Source organism: Pygocentrus nattereri, chromosome 28, assembly GCF_015220715.1.
Source record: "Pygocentrus nattereri isolate fPygNat1 chromosome 28, fPygNat1.pri, whole genome shotgun sequence".
NCBI lineage: Eukaryota > Metazoa > Chordata > Actinopteri > Characiformes > Serrasalmidae > Pygocentrus > Pygocentrus nattereri.
In genome coordinates this window covers 24795512-24802408 of record NC_051238.1, presented here as the reverse complement: position 1 = coordinate 24802408, position 6897 = coordinate 24795512, and positions in this window count along the sequence as shown.

Sequence of the window (6897 nt, the reverse complement as noted above, 5' to 3'; positions counted from 1 at the left end):
TTGCTAATTTTTAACATATTGGAAACAGTACAGCACAAATATTAAATGTGCCATAACATTTGTACATCACACATTTTTTTTTTTTACCCAAAGATTTGGCAAATAAACAGTAATTATGCATTATAATATTCAAGATTCAAGAGTTTTATTGTCATGTGCACAGCAGAACAGGCACACTGTACAATGAAATTCTTACTGTGCTGTTCCTCCATTCACCATACATACACTTAAGAGAATAAAAAAAAAGAAAATATAAGAATAACTCTAAAAAAAAAAGTAGTAAAAAAGTGTAGAGTATGTGCAAAGTTTTAAATATTAAAATAAAATTAAAGTTACACGTGCATATGTGCAAATATGTGGAGCAGCTGTTCATAAAGTGCATCAAGTGACAGATGAAAACAGATGTAAACAGTAAACAATATTACTCTGTGCAGTAATAGATGTAAACAGTATTGTTCTAACATAATATGCAGAAGTGTGTTCTTTGTGGAGGTTATGCTGCCTTACTTTTGTTTACAAAATCATTTGACCAAGGTGCCCAAACTTTTGCACATGGCTGTTGGAAATGTTGCGTATATATGCAGGAATCTGTCAGAGTTTATTAGGTCTTACTGGGCCTTTTTGCTTTTTCCCCCACTCCTAGGTAATCTTCAGGAAGTGAGCTACACCCACTCCAATCAAAAAGTAGTGGGTTCAAGCAGGGCGGAGAACCGCCTCAGCCGCGCTGCCGTACGAGATGTGTTTGAACTCAACAAGCACTCCCAGCTCCCAGCAAACCATCTGCATGACATAGCTGAGGTATCTACAGTGATGGTGATGAACTGTAGTATTAGATAGTGGGTTATTAAGTTAGAGTAGGACATGTATTTGTTCTATTGTCTAATGTTCAGAGTATGAAGTAGGAGGACGCAGAGGCTATGGTGTGGTGCAGTGTCCTATGAGAAAAGAGTGTGCCTTATCAAAAAGAATTCAGCCCATGTAATTGCAAGCATTGTGTTCAGGCCTTTACCTGAAATGCCAGGTAAATCTGCATTAGTCTGCAGGGATGGGGGGGTGGGGGGGGTATATGGTGGTATTTTGTTATTCTAATAAATTATGTTGCAGTATGCATTTCTGAGCATACTGTGGACATCGTTAGTACTTGAAGCACTACAATGTTTTTACAAAGTGAGCATGATTAGGCCTGTTCGATTGGATTTAGGGCAGTGCAGTTTGTAAAGCATTAAATAAAAACAACTTTAGTTTTAGTTACTATAGTATTTTTATATGAAATCTTCAAATGTTATGATTTTATGTTATGAATATTTTAAAATGTTATGAATATTTTTGCTATTTCACCCAATTTTAGTCTGTGCCTGTGTACTAAAGAATTTTATATCATTCATGATATTTTAGCGTTAATATTTTGAGATTAATAAATAATTTTTTATTATTAATATTTTGAGATTAATAATATTGTCCTCAATGTGGAGTTTTGGAGTGATTTGGAGGTTTTATCTGCATTTGTCTGTGGTAGACCCAGCCTGGAGTTACCCCGTCATCTGAATCCACGCACGCAGATGATGGAGAGAAAGACCAGACACGAGCAGATCACAGATCTCATCTGCATCATCAGGTCACCCACTCCATCAGAATGTCCCACCATACCCGCAGTGCAACCATTAGTGTTGGGGAGACACCTGCTACTGTCCGCAAGTAAGTCTGAAACTTCCTTTTTTCCCCTCTTGGTGTTCTTCTACCTCCTGCTGTCACAGCGTGCTGTGGGATATCACCTTATATCTTATGCTTGAATGATTGTACAGTACTGTGCAAACGTCAGAGACCAACCTTCATTTAATTTCCAGTCAAAACATCCATTAAGTACAAGTTGCGCTTTTTCCAACGTCCAACGTTTCCCTTTATTACACCTTCCGTTTTTTGGGAGGTGGCTTTCAGTTTTTCGAAGAAATCTGCAGGGATATTTTTCTGAACTTACAGAGTTCAGTCTTAGAAGTTGGTTGCATTTCCCGTTTCCATTGATCCAGGCATTCCCAAACGCATTTAGTGATGTTGAGGTCTGGGCTCTGGGATAAGTCAGTCCGTTGTGCTGAATATCACCACCAGCAACTTTTTTTTTCAGCTTCTTGCGCACCTGTGGATTTTTTTCAGATCTGAAGCAAGAGTGGAGCTTGACTTTTGTTGTCCCCTTCTCCCAAAGCCTAAGCACTGTTTCTGTGATGGTTGTTAGGAGTCCTATCTTCTCTTTATTTTAATTTTTGAAACTCTTGTTTTGCCCTTGATTTACCTCTTACTATTGCAAGTGGGTTATATTATATCTAATCTCCTCAGAAATATTTGAATAATTTCCAGGCAAAATGTCCATGAAGTTAAACAAGTGAAGGATAGTCTCTGATTTTTTGCACATTACGGTATGTTTTACATAAGTGATCAGTGCAGTCCTTTTGTAATGTTATCTCATCCTCAAAACATGTATTGTGGTTGTTTCTTACACAAAATTGAAACAATTGTACATAATCAGTGAAGCAGACTAAGCTTCTCCACCAATACGTCCCATTTTGACTGTTAAATGGGTTTTAAAGCAGGCATCTCTGCAGTGCTGTGCTTAATCGTATCAATTAAGCTGAAAACACACTCACAAGCATGCACACACACACCGAGCAAGAGGAAATTCCTGGTAGCGTGAGGCCATGTGCCAGTTCTCTCCACAGCTATGGTGTGCTGCGCCCCCGCCTGGCCCCTGGGGGAGGGGAGAGACCACCCCGGAGCCCTCTCACCCACCCCTTTCCCAAGCCTGGCCAAAACACATCAAGTCATGAGCAAAAGCCCTGCTCTATGAAAGCCTTTACCTCGCTCTAGCCCAAGGACAGAGCCTTCTATCTCCCAGATCATACCGAGTTAGGCTCTGTAATGAGGGGAAAAAAACGTGTTTGTTTATACAAGTTTTCTCCTCAATTAAGTCTGCTGTTAAATGATTTAAATCCACACAGGCACGTTTTACAGCTGTTGCTTTGTACATTGTTTTTCCTTCGAATTACAGCAGCTTCTTATAAGAAATCATATAGCTTTTGAAGTATTTCAGTCTCAGGGTACATCTCTTTTTAAATATTTGAAAACTAGGAGTGGGTTGATCGTTTGCTTCAAAGTGTTAACAGTCTTGGTAATATTGAATAATAAAGTCCATTAAATAATAAAGTCCATTAAACAGAATGTATACATGCATGCACATACACAGTGCTGGGGAAAGGTCAGCAACCACCCTTCATTTATTTATGTTACATTTATATTTATTGTCCAGCCAAAGCAGCCATTTAATACAACTTATTCATGTATCAGGTGATATTTCTAAGGAGATTAGATTAGATAATCCACTAGGAAAGAGAAAGACAAGGGAAAACAAATTAAAATAAATAAACACAGTGGTTCCTAAAATGAGTAAAAAAAATATAGAAAAAAAAAGACATTTACATTTACGGCATTTGGCTGACTCTCTTATCCAGAGCGACTTACAATTTGATCATTTTTACACAGGTAGGCCAAGGTGGTGTTAGGAGTCTTGCCCAAGGACCCTTATTGGTATAGTGTAGGGGGCTTGAACCCGAGTCTACAGTGTAGAAGGCAGAGGTGTTACCCACTACACTAACCAACCAAATAGAGAAATTGGGATTATAACAATGCTAATCACAGTGCTAATAATTAACTAGTAACCATGTAAGACCACCAACTATACTGCTTACTATATACTATACTATATAAGCTTTCATTTTTGGAAGAGAATAAACGTACAAAATTCATTCTTGCTTCAGATCTGAAAAATCCACAGGTGTTTCTGTCCATCTTTCTACTATGAGAAGGCAACTCAGTGCTATGAATGTGAAAGGATGTGTAAGAAAATGGGCACAAAAGAAGAGCATGTTCAGTAGAGCTGGACATCTGAGATGACTGATGATTGTAATTGGGGTTGCATGAATTAGAAGCAGAAAATGTAAGTTCTAAGAATGAACTTTGGAGGTTCATTTTTTGGGGGAAAAATACTGAAAATTATGAAATTATTACCTTTTTGCCCTGAAATATTAATTTGTACTTGATCGCTGTTTTGAGTGGAAATGGAATGAAAAGTGTGGTATCCTAAAAGTTATAATTTTACCTGCACATTTTTTAAATCTAAAAGTATATATTTTACTTCAGCTTCTATCACTGTGTAATGTTTGGTGGAAAGCTTCAACAGATGTTTTTTTGAACCTGCAGACAGCAGCTGGAGGAAATGGTGCAGTTCTTCGGAGCAAAGTCTGTTGAAGAGTTTGCAGGAGAACTTGTAAGGAGCAGCTCAGCTCAGCGGCTTTCTAAACTACGCAAGTTCTACTGCCACAAGGGCCCTGAACTCACTGACCTCATCAAACAAACCTTTCCTAAACCTAAACCTGAGCCAACACCACCCGTTTCACCACTCCCTCCTACATCTAATGTGAATAGGCAAAGAACTACCTCAAAAAGGACCCTCTTACACTCAGCTCAGAGACCTCTACAAGAAAGACGAGAAGCAGAAGGTGAAAGAGAAACAGTAAAGAAGAAGAAAACGTCTAAGGCACAAAGTGCTGTAGAGCCTAGGTATCATCCTAATGGTTGGACTCAGCTTAACGCTAAGGATTTCTTCCCTTCACCCGGGTCAAGTCGAAGCCCAAGTGAACTACCTCTCAGATCTTCTACAGATGTTCAGCCTAACCTTTCAGCTGGGGCAGTGTGTAACCCCAGTGTGGTCAGTTCATCACTAGTCAGACAGTCTTCTAAGGACCAACCGTCAGCAGAATCATCCTCTTTCTCCAGAGCTGACCATGCAGAACCAGGCTGTGCTCAGTCAAACAAAACTCTCGTTTCTGACCTCATTGGTGACACCTCCATTCTTGATGACCTCTTCAAACCAAAGAGAGGTGTAGACCGACCCAAGGCAGCATCAGCACCCCTGCCCTCACCCATAGAGAGGACAAAGAACAGAGGAAAGGACTTCTGGGACATTTTGAATGAGGGGAACGAGGACAGCATTAATAAACTAACAGACCTGTCACAGGTGGAGAAGCTCTGCAGGAGCGTTAGTGTCTCTGGAAGGCCTAAAAGTGAAAAACTTGAAAGCTCTCAGCTTTGGAAAAAGAATGAGAAATTCATTTGGAAAAGATAGACATTGCCTACCTGATGCTGTTTTTATACTTTTTATTTTTTAGTGTAAAATAATGAATGTGAATCAAATGTGAAATTTGCTTACGAGGCCACTTTTATAAAATATTGTTATTTAAGTGCGTTTTATTTTCTTATTTGATGTTGTAAAGCTCTTAACTGCAGTCTTGCCTTCTCACCTATTAAGCTTTTCGGATGGCGTTCAGTACAGCCTGTTTAAATTACCTGAAAAATCTGTTGGCTCTGACATTTATTCATCCAGTCTGGGGAGCCTGTGAAGCTTATATACCAACTTTTACCAACATTTTAATGTTATTGTGATGTACACATTCAAATTAGGGCTGCCAAAAGAATAAAGTAATTAATCGTGATTGATCGCATTTGTCTTATTTGCTCACATGTGGTCCTAAATAAAGATTTTTTTTCCCATGTAAAAGCTTTGCATTTCATTAGCGCTCTGCTAGTGGATAAAACAAGCAATATGAATGTATTTATTACCGTCAATAACCCAAAAACATTCATGAGCAACAAATATTTTCTTCATATGAACGTAGGTCCATAGAGTGAACATACAATATATTGCCAAAAGTATTCCCTCATCTAACCTTCACATGCATATGATTTTGAGTGACATCCCATTCTAAATCCATAGGGTTTAATATGATGTCGGCCCACCCTTTGCAGCTAAACCAGCTTCAACTCTTCTGGAAAGACTTTCCACAAGGTTTAGGAGTGTGCTTATGGGAATTTTTGACCCTTCTTCCAGAAGTGTATTTGTGAGGTCAGACACTAATTCATCCCAAAGGTGTTCTATGGGGTTGAGGTCAGGACTCTGTGCAGGCCAGTCAAGTTCTTCCACACCAAACTGGCTCATCCACGTCTTTATGGAGCTGCTTTGTGCACTGGTGCGCAGTCATGTTGGAACAGGAAGGGGCCGCCCCCAAACTGTTCCCACAAAGTTGGGAGCGTGAAATTAAACTCTTAAAAGACTCTTAAAAAAGCTTTAAGAGTTCCTTTCACTGGAACTAAGGGGCCGAGCCCAACTCCTGAAAAACACCCCCACACCATGATCCCCCCTCTACCAAACTTTACACTCGGCACAATGCAGTCAGACAAGTACCGTCTCCTGGCAACCACCAAACCCAGACTCATCCATCGGATTGCCAGATGGAGAAGCGTGATTGGTCACTCCAGAGAACACGTCTCCACTGCTCTAGAGTCCAGTGGCGGCGCTTTACACCACTGCATTCGATGCTTTACATTGTGCTTGGTGATGTAAGGCTTGGATGCAGCTGCTCGGCCATGGAAACCCATTCCATGAAGCTCTCTACGCTGTTCTTGAGCTGATCTGAAGGCCACATGAAGTTTGGAGGTCTGTAGTGATTGACTCTGCAGAAAGTCGGTGACCTCTGCGCACTATGCCCCTCAGCATCCGCTGACCGCTCTGTCATTTTACGTGGCCGACCACTTCGTGGCTGAGTTGCTGTCGTTCCCAATCGCTTCCACTTTGTTATAATCCCACTGACAGTGGACTGTGGAATATTTAGTAGTGAGGAAATTTCACGACTGGACTTGCTGCACAGGTGGCGTCCGATCACGGCACCACGCTGGAATTCTCTGAGCTCCTGAGAGCGACCCATTCTTTCACTAATGTCTGTAGAAGCAGTCTGCAGGCCTAGGGGCTCGGCTTTATACACCTGTGGCCATGGAAGTGATCAGAACACCTGAATT